Below are 7,392 nucleotides of genomic sequence, written 5' to 3'. Positions count from 1 at the left end.
TTATTATGACTTGCTAGTTGATTATGCTATTGATATGAGTAATTATGAGACCTGAGAATTATTGCAAATGTGGTTAGTTATGATCTATGCTGAAAACTTGAATGCTGGCTTAACATAGTTACAACAACAAGAGCAAACAGAGTTTGTAAAAGTTTTTCTTTCTTTCTTTTAGTTTGTCAACTGAATTGCTTGAGGACAAGCAATGGTTTAAGCTTGGGGGAGTTGATACGTCTCCGTCGTATCTACTTTTGGACTCTAACTTGTATGATTTGAATGGAACTAACCTGGACTAACGCTGTTTTCAGCAGAATTGCCATGGTGTTGTTTTATGTGCAGAAAACAAATATTCTCGGAATGACCTAAAACTCCACGGGAGGTCTTAGAAAAAATAATAAAAAATCCTCGCCAAAGATGAAGACCAGGGGGCCCACACCCTTCTCATGAGGGTGGGGGGCACCCCCCCCCCTAGGGCGCGCCCCTACCTCGTGGGCCCCCTGGAAACCCTCCGACGCCAACTCCAACTCTATATATTTGCTTTCGAAGATAAAAAAAATTGAAAAGAAGAAATCATCGCGTTTTACGATACGGAGCCGCCGCCAAACCCTAAAACCTCTCGGGAGGGCTGATCTGGAGTCCGTTCGGGGCTCCGGAGAGGGGGATTCATCGCCGTTGTCATCATCAACCATCCTCCATCACCAATTTCATGATGCTCACCGTCGTGCGTGAGTAATTCCATCGTAGGCTTTGCTGGACGGTGATGGGTTGGATGAGATTTATCATGTAATCGAGTTAGTTTTGTTAGAGTTTGATCCCTAGTATCCATTAAGTTCTGAGATTGATGTTGCTATTACTTTGCTATGCTTAATGCTTGTCACTAGGGCCCGAGTGCCATGATTTCAGATCTGAACCTATTACGTTTTCATGAATATATGTGAGTTCTTGATCCTATCTTGCAAGTCTATAGTCACCTACTATGTGTTATGATCCGGCAACCCTGAAGTGACAATAATCTGGGCCACTCCCGGTGATGACCATAGTTTGAGGAGTTCATGTATTCACTATGTGCTAATGCTTTGTTCCGGTTCTCTATTAAAAGGAGGCCTTAATATCCCTTAGTTTCCAATAGGACCCCGCTGCCACGGGAGGGTAGGACAAAATATGTCATGCAAGTTCTTTTCCATAAGCACGTATGACTATATACGAAATACATGCCTACATTACATTGATGAATTGGAGCTAGTTCTGTGTCACCCTAGGTTATGACTGTTACATGATGAACCGCATCCGGCATAATTATCCATCACTGATCTGGTGCCTACGAGTTTTCTATATACTGGTTTACGCTTATTTACTTTCCTGCTGCTACTGTTACAATCACTACAAAATACCAAAAACATTACTTTTGCTGTCTTTACTTTTGTTACCGTTACCACCACTATCATATTACTTTGCTACTAAACACTTTGCTGCAGATACTAAGTTTCCAGGTGTGGTTGAATTGACAACTCAGCTGCTAATACTTGAGAATATTCTTTGACTACCCTTGTGTCGAATCAATAAATTTGGGTTGAATACTCTACCCTCGAAAGCTGTTGCGATCCCCTATACTTGTGGGTCATCATACATCCACGTTGATGGAGACTTCAACCCACAAAGGGTAACGGTTGTGCGAGTCCACGGAAGGCTCCACCCATGAAGGGCTCACGAAGAAGCAACCTTGTCTATCCCATCATGGCCATCGCCCATGAAGGACTTGCCTCACTAGCGGTAGATCTTCACGAAGTATGCGATCTCCTTACCCTTACAAACTCCTTGGTTCAACTTCACAATCTTTGTCGGAGGCTCCCAAGTGACACCATGCCAATCTAGGCGACACCACTCTCCAAGAAGTAACAAATGGTGTGTTGATGATGAACTCCTTGCTCTTGTGCTTCAAATGATAGTCTCCCCAACACTCAACTCTCTCTCATAGGATATGGATTTGGTGGAAAAAGGGTTTGAGTGGAAAGCAACTTGGGGAAGGCTAGAGATCAAGATTCATATGGTAGGAATGGAATATCTTGGCCTCAACACATGAGTAGGTGGTTCTCTCCCAGAAAAAGTGTATTGAAAGTGTAGGTATGCTCTGATGGCTCTCTCCACGAATGAAGAGTGGGTGAAGGGATATATATAGCCTCCACACAAAAACTAATAGTTACACACAATTTACCAATCTCGGGGAGACCGAAGTGAAAGACTCGATCAGACCGATTTAGCAAACCTAGTGACCGTTAGGATTTTCGGTGAGACTGAGATGCAACTCGGTAGGACCGATATGGTTATGGTTAGGGCATAACGTAATCTCGGTGTGACCGATTACACAAACTCGGTGAGACCGATTTTGGTAATAAGCGAACCAGAGAGTTGGTCAGATAAACTCGATGGTACCGATCGCTCATTTCGGTGGGACCGAAATGTTACGAAAGAGAAACAGAGAGTTTACATTGCAATCTTGGTGGGACCGATCGCTCATCTCGATAGGACCAAAACGTTACGAAGGAAAACAGAGAGATTACAACCCCATCTCGGTGTGATCGAAATCCCTATCGGTGAGACCGATTTGCTTAGGGTTTGTGGCAGTGGCTATGACATTTGAAACTCGGTGACTCCGGATAGAAAGAATCGGTAGGGCCGAGTTTGACTTTTTGGTTTAGGTCATATGTGGATGTGGGAAGGTAGTTGAGGGTTTTGGAACATATCACCAAGCACTTTGAAGCAAGTAAGCCATTAAGCAACACATCATCCCTCCTTGATAGTATTGGCTTTTCCTATAGACTCAATGTGATCTTGGATCACTAAAATATAAAATGTAGAGTTTTGATCTTTGAGCTTGAGCCAATCTTTTTGTCCTTAATATTTTGAGGGGTCCACTTTCCTCATCCATGACATGCCATTCATTGAGCTTTTCCTGAAATATTAATCTTGGAATAGCATTAGCTCAATGAGCTATATGTTGTTAAGAATTACCAAAACCACTTAGGGATAGTTTCACTTTCAATTAGTGTCTCAACACTAATCGTATTTCACATATACCTTTGCCGTCCTCATGCAGCGGCAGTATGGACTATTTTTACCATCAAACCATTCCGAGTCTCGTCTTCCCCCTCAGGTCATCCATGTAAAATGTTGATGCTCTCAATCTCCTCGAGTAGTCTTATAGATTATTGCTTCTCGTGAATGACCTGCATAAAACATATAGCTAGGCATTTATCAAACACATGGGGATTGTTACAAAGAAAACACCATGCAGTCGAAGAACGGTTCTCAAAAGACCTATGCAAACCAGATAAACAGATGGTAAATAGCAGTAACCAATTAAAGACCACTGAACTGTAGGCTCTATAATATATTCTGGTTTGAAACAAAAAATTACATGTGCATCTCCCGTACAGAGAATGGCTTACCGTTGAAGAAGCTTACTGTCTCTTTCTATATGGACCATTTTCTTCCTTTATCCAGGGTCAATTCTTAGTTTCTTGTTACAAAAAATTAATCAAATAATTATCTGTTCAATCTTAAATCATCATTAAAAAAGATGACATGAGATAAAAATATCCAACAAAATCAACATGCTATGAGAAACTAAAAGTTCATTCATATTGTATTTAAACTGGATTCAGCATTACTAAGACTCGAAAACTATAAATTCAAAACCACACGGCAGGCCTTGTATGCAAGCAACAAACATAAGAAAGAATATGACGCTGACTTGAACAAGCGTTTAGAAAAACTGCAACAAATTTACTCCACGAGGATGGCCCAGATTTGGAAGTGTGCCATGATGTGTGCAAAGACCTCGCTACCAAAAATGTCGTCATAGTCTATCTGCATGCGCACTGTGACAGCAGTCCATCTATGCCAGCTGTGGGATTGCGCAGGGATCCCCAGCAGTCGTACACATGGTCCGAGCAGCTTGAGTGGATGTGCTTCTGTCATAGCTCCAAATTAACAGAGTCTTCTCTTTGCCATACATATATGAGGGGGGGGGGGGTTACCTTCTTGTCAACATTGACACAAGATGACCCCGAAAACCCTCTACATTGTTGCTAAGTCAACACAAACATACTAAACACACTCGTTGGTATGAATAGTGATGAACGGTTTAGTGAAAGCCAAGGTATGAAAAATTATAAATGTTCACAACAACATAAGATCATATTTGCACTGCCATATGTAACGTAAGACAACCAATTCAGCTCAAATATGTATGCACTATATTAGCAGGAAGAGCAAAAAGATCACTTCCAGTTAAGCAGTTGCTATGATCAGGTTAACAGATTGACAAATTGGTTTCTGTTAGTCCTCATTTAGTATAGGATAAGCCATGAATATAGAAGGGAATAAAACAAACTAAACATCACATACATCTTGAATATAGCGAGTAAAGTTAGCAGACTATTGGACAACAAAAACTTACAGCATGCCTTGTGGTACAAAAACAGTAGAATTGGCAGATCAGTGGAGTACAGAAGATTTAAATATTATTTTGCCAATAGTTCAATCTGAAACTAATATATCTTTTTATGTTAATTCTCTAAAACTAATACAAGGGTCACTATCTTCTTAGATTTGTGATTAATAATATACTTTCTCTTGTCCATGCAATTGAACATTAATTTGATTGATAGACTTTCTCTGATCCATTACCTACAGTCAATTTATTTTGAACTTCTACTAATCTTGCAAGCTACAAAATCTGCAACTATGAAGAACCAGATCCAGTTTACTTGCAAGAATATATTAATGAACAACATAGCATGGCGTTCGACTATTTGTAAACTTGTTCATTAAGAAGGCAACATCTGCATACTAATGGTTCCTGCTAGGTCACAAAAATTACCTGCATGCGAAAACCTTCACAGTATCATCCTTTGAAAATATTGATCGCCCCCTGATTGTGACATACTCATATGGTTAGGTCACACCAAAAAGGAAGCTAAAAACAGCTATGGAACAGGCGAGCATTACCTTGGGCTTGGGTCTCTGCTCGGAGGTTAGCTGCAGGGCGGATGACTTGAAAGCATCGGGGGAGAGCGTGACGCCACAGCTTCTCGCCTCCTCCACCTCCTCCTTCCTGCCTGATCAATATCGAGTTTCTTGAAGAAAAAAAGGAACACATCAATTGAGTTATCGACAACAACTTTCCCGAGAAGGACATGCTGTAGAAAAGAAATAGTGATCCTAGGCTAAACCATGATGGAAAAGCACAAACATCTGACCATCGGTTAGATGACGGAGGAGAATCTTCGTTCAAGCACTTCTCCTTTTCTGAAGGTATGTGCACCGAGAAAACAATATATTTTCAAGCAAAATAATATTCTCATGTGTAGCAGGGCAAACTGAATCTTCTCAGCATCAATCTCGTGAACCAGTGCACTATAAAGCAAAATATACAATCATCTTCTTTTCAGCTTAGTACGCATACACTGACGCAGCACCAAAGCGTACTTTCAGCAATTTTTGTAATTTTAGGAGTCATTATCATTGCTCATCAACACAAAGAATGATTATTTACACAACAAAATTAACAGAACATCCCACGTGTAGGTACATAAGTAGAAAGAACAAGCTAGCCTCATTGGGTCATTTTCTGAAGGTATGTGCATTGATAAAAATAATCAAACCATGACCAGGTGACCATGCTACAAATGTTCACCATTCTACACAGAGTGAGCAAATAGGCAATCAATGGAAACATGACAAATTTATTAAATTTGTCATGAAAAGATCCTTCAACACGAAATCAATTATACTTCTAGCCCCTTTAAACGTCGTCATACCAAAGTAGCCAGAATTATCCTGTACAATCCATTTAATCTAATATTTTTCTTGATTATGCAAGATAAAGAATAATGATATTGGGTGATAGCCTCATAGGCATCATCTATACGTCTGCCAAATATTAACAACCAATGTGTTTAACAAAGGTTATCGCTCTAACCTTATTTTCCAGCGACTTCTCCCAATTGAAGTTATTGCCCCCTTTGATTTCCCAACAGAAATTCTTTGAATCCTGCACTCGTAACACAAGTAGTTATGCGAATGCACACACAACACTTTGAAATGTGAAGGCATTAACCCTAGTTCAAAAAATAATAATAACCGAATAGCTTAAGGCCTCCAATAGTCAGGCATTAGAGTAGACTGAACCTTGATCATTGTTTCTGTAACACGAGATATTCAGAGGACCCAATCATCAGTTCTTCCAACACAACCTTGATCGGAAAAATATTAGCTTGCATAAGACAGTAATAAGATCACTTAAATCAAATCATTGCAGAAATATGCCCTATAGAGCCGTGTCTTATTAGGGACGCATCCATTTATTACACATCAAAAACACAGTAGACAGATAACAGTTAGTGCACATATTCAGAATGCCAGAAGATCTCCAAGATGAGATAAGTCGACATTCAAGTGTCCAGAATCGGGGAATGCTTAACACCCGTGGTATCCTCCCATCTAATACGAGCTGACCGGTGACCCAATCATCAGTTCTTCCAACACAAGCTTTAATGTAACACAACTTCTCCCAATTCCTATAACTTGCATATGACAGTAATAAGATCACTTACATCAACTTTCCGTAGAATCGGGCTTGGCCGTAAATTGGGGCTGGCGAAGGAGTCGATGACCTCATGCAGTGCGGAGCCTAGAGAGGGAGGACCCATTGAGCGATGTGAGCTCGTGGATCACGATCAGCAAGGCCGACGTGACAGCGGCGCTGGCCTCCTCGGAGCTGACGGCATCCACGAAGGGCGCCACAGCGTGGCGACCGGGAGCGAGGGCGAGCATCAACGGCGGGGGAGAAGGCGAGCGGGGGACGGGGGCTCGACAGAGCGGCGTCATCAGCAGCCGCACATGGGTTGGCGGCTAGGGTTAGCCGCAGGGGCGCGCGCAGGGAGGGAACGGCGAGGAGGTGATGTGCATCGATTGGGGCGACAAGGGTGAGCCGTGCTGGTGGCGGCCGGCGCGTGAGTCGGATGGCGTCGGCCAGAATCAGAGGGGCGGCGGCGACTGCGGATCTCAGAGGCGGTGAAGGGCTCAGCGGCTGGCGGATTCTTTTTTGAGCATCAGTACAGACACAAGCGCTTATATACACGCGCATATACTCATTCCTATGAACGCACATACACACTCTACCCCTATGAGCACCTTCGAGAGACTGAGCCGGCATATCATCTTGAGATTTACGAAGTCACCGTAGGCGCCTCGTCGTCGACGGGAACGTCTCCTCCCACTGAAAGCGCATCGCCGGAAATCCTGAAATAAATCCAGGAATAATGCGAGCACCAGGATTTGAACCCTGGTGGGTTAGGGATACCACTGTCCACCTAACCATCTCAGCGGCTG

General features: G+C 42.4%; 1 long non-coding RNA gene across 10 annotated transcripts; it reads right to left on the bottom strand.

Annotated features, from left to right (window-relative positions):
• Window positions 1-2,608: 2,608 nt before the first annotated feature.
• LOC125523507 lies at window positions 2,609-7,092 on the bottom strand. 10 transcript variants are annotated; one of them, XR_007290266.1, is made up of 5 exons: window positions 5,981-7,092; window positions 5,008-5,135; window positions 4,880-4,930; window positions 3,073-3,221; window positions 2,609-2,947 (listed from the first exon to the last, which is right to left on the bottom strand). It is a non-coding gene; the product is annotated as an uncharacterized LOC125523507 (long non-coding RNA). The 10 variants fall into 10 exon arrangements; XR_007290270.1 differs by adding an exon at window positions 5,259-5,415 and having other exon boundaries at window positions 2,937-4,930; window positions 5,981-6,052; window positions 6,190-7,092; XR_007290269.1 differs by having other exon boundaries at window positions 2,937-4,930; window positions 5,981-6,052; window positions 6,190-6,254; window positions 6,615-7,092.
• Between the last annotated feature and the right edge of the window lie 300 nt (window positions 7,093-7,392).

This window comes from Triticum urartu, chromosome 7, assembly GCF_003073215.2.
Source record: "Triticum urartu cultivar G1812 chromosome 7, Tu2.1, whole genome shotgun sequence".
In the NCBI taxonomy this organism is placed as follows: Eukaryota; Viridiplantae; Streptophyta; class Magnoliopsida; order Poales; family Poaceae; genus Triticum; species Triticum urartu.
The sequence above is the reverse complement of the archived record's forward strand: the minus strand, read 5'-3'. Positions and strand labels throughout refer to the sequence as shown.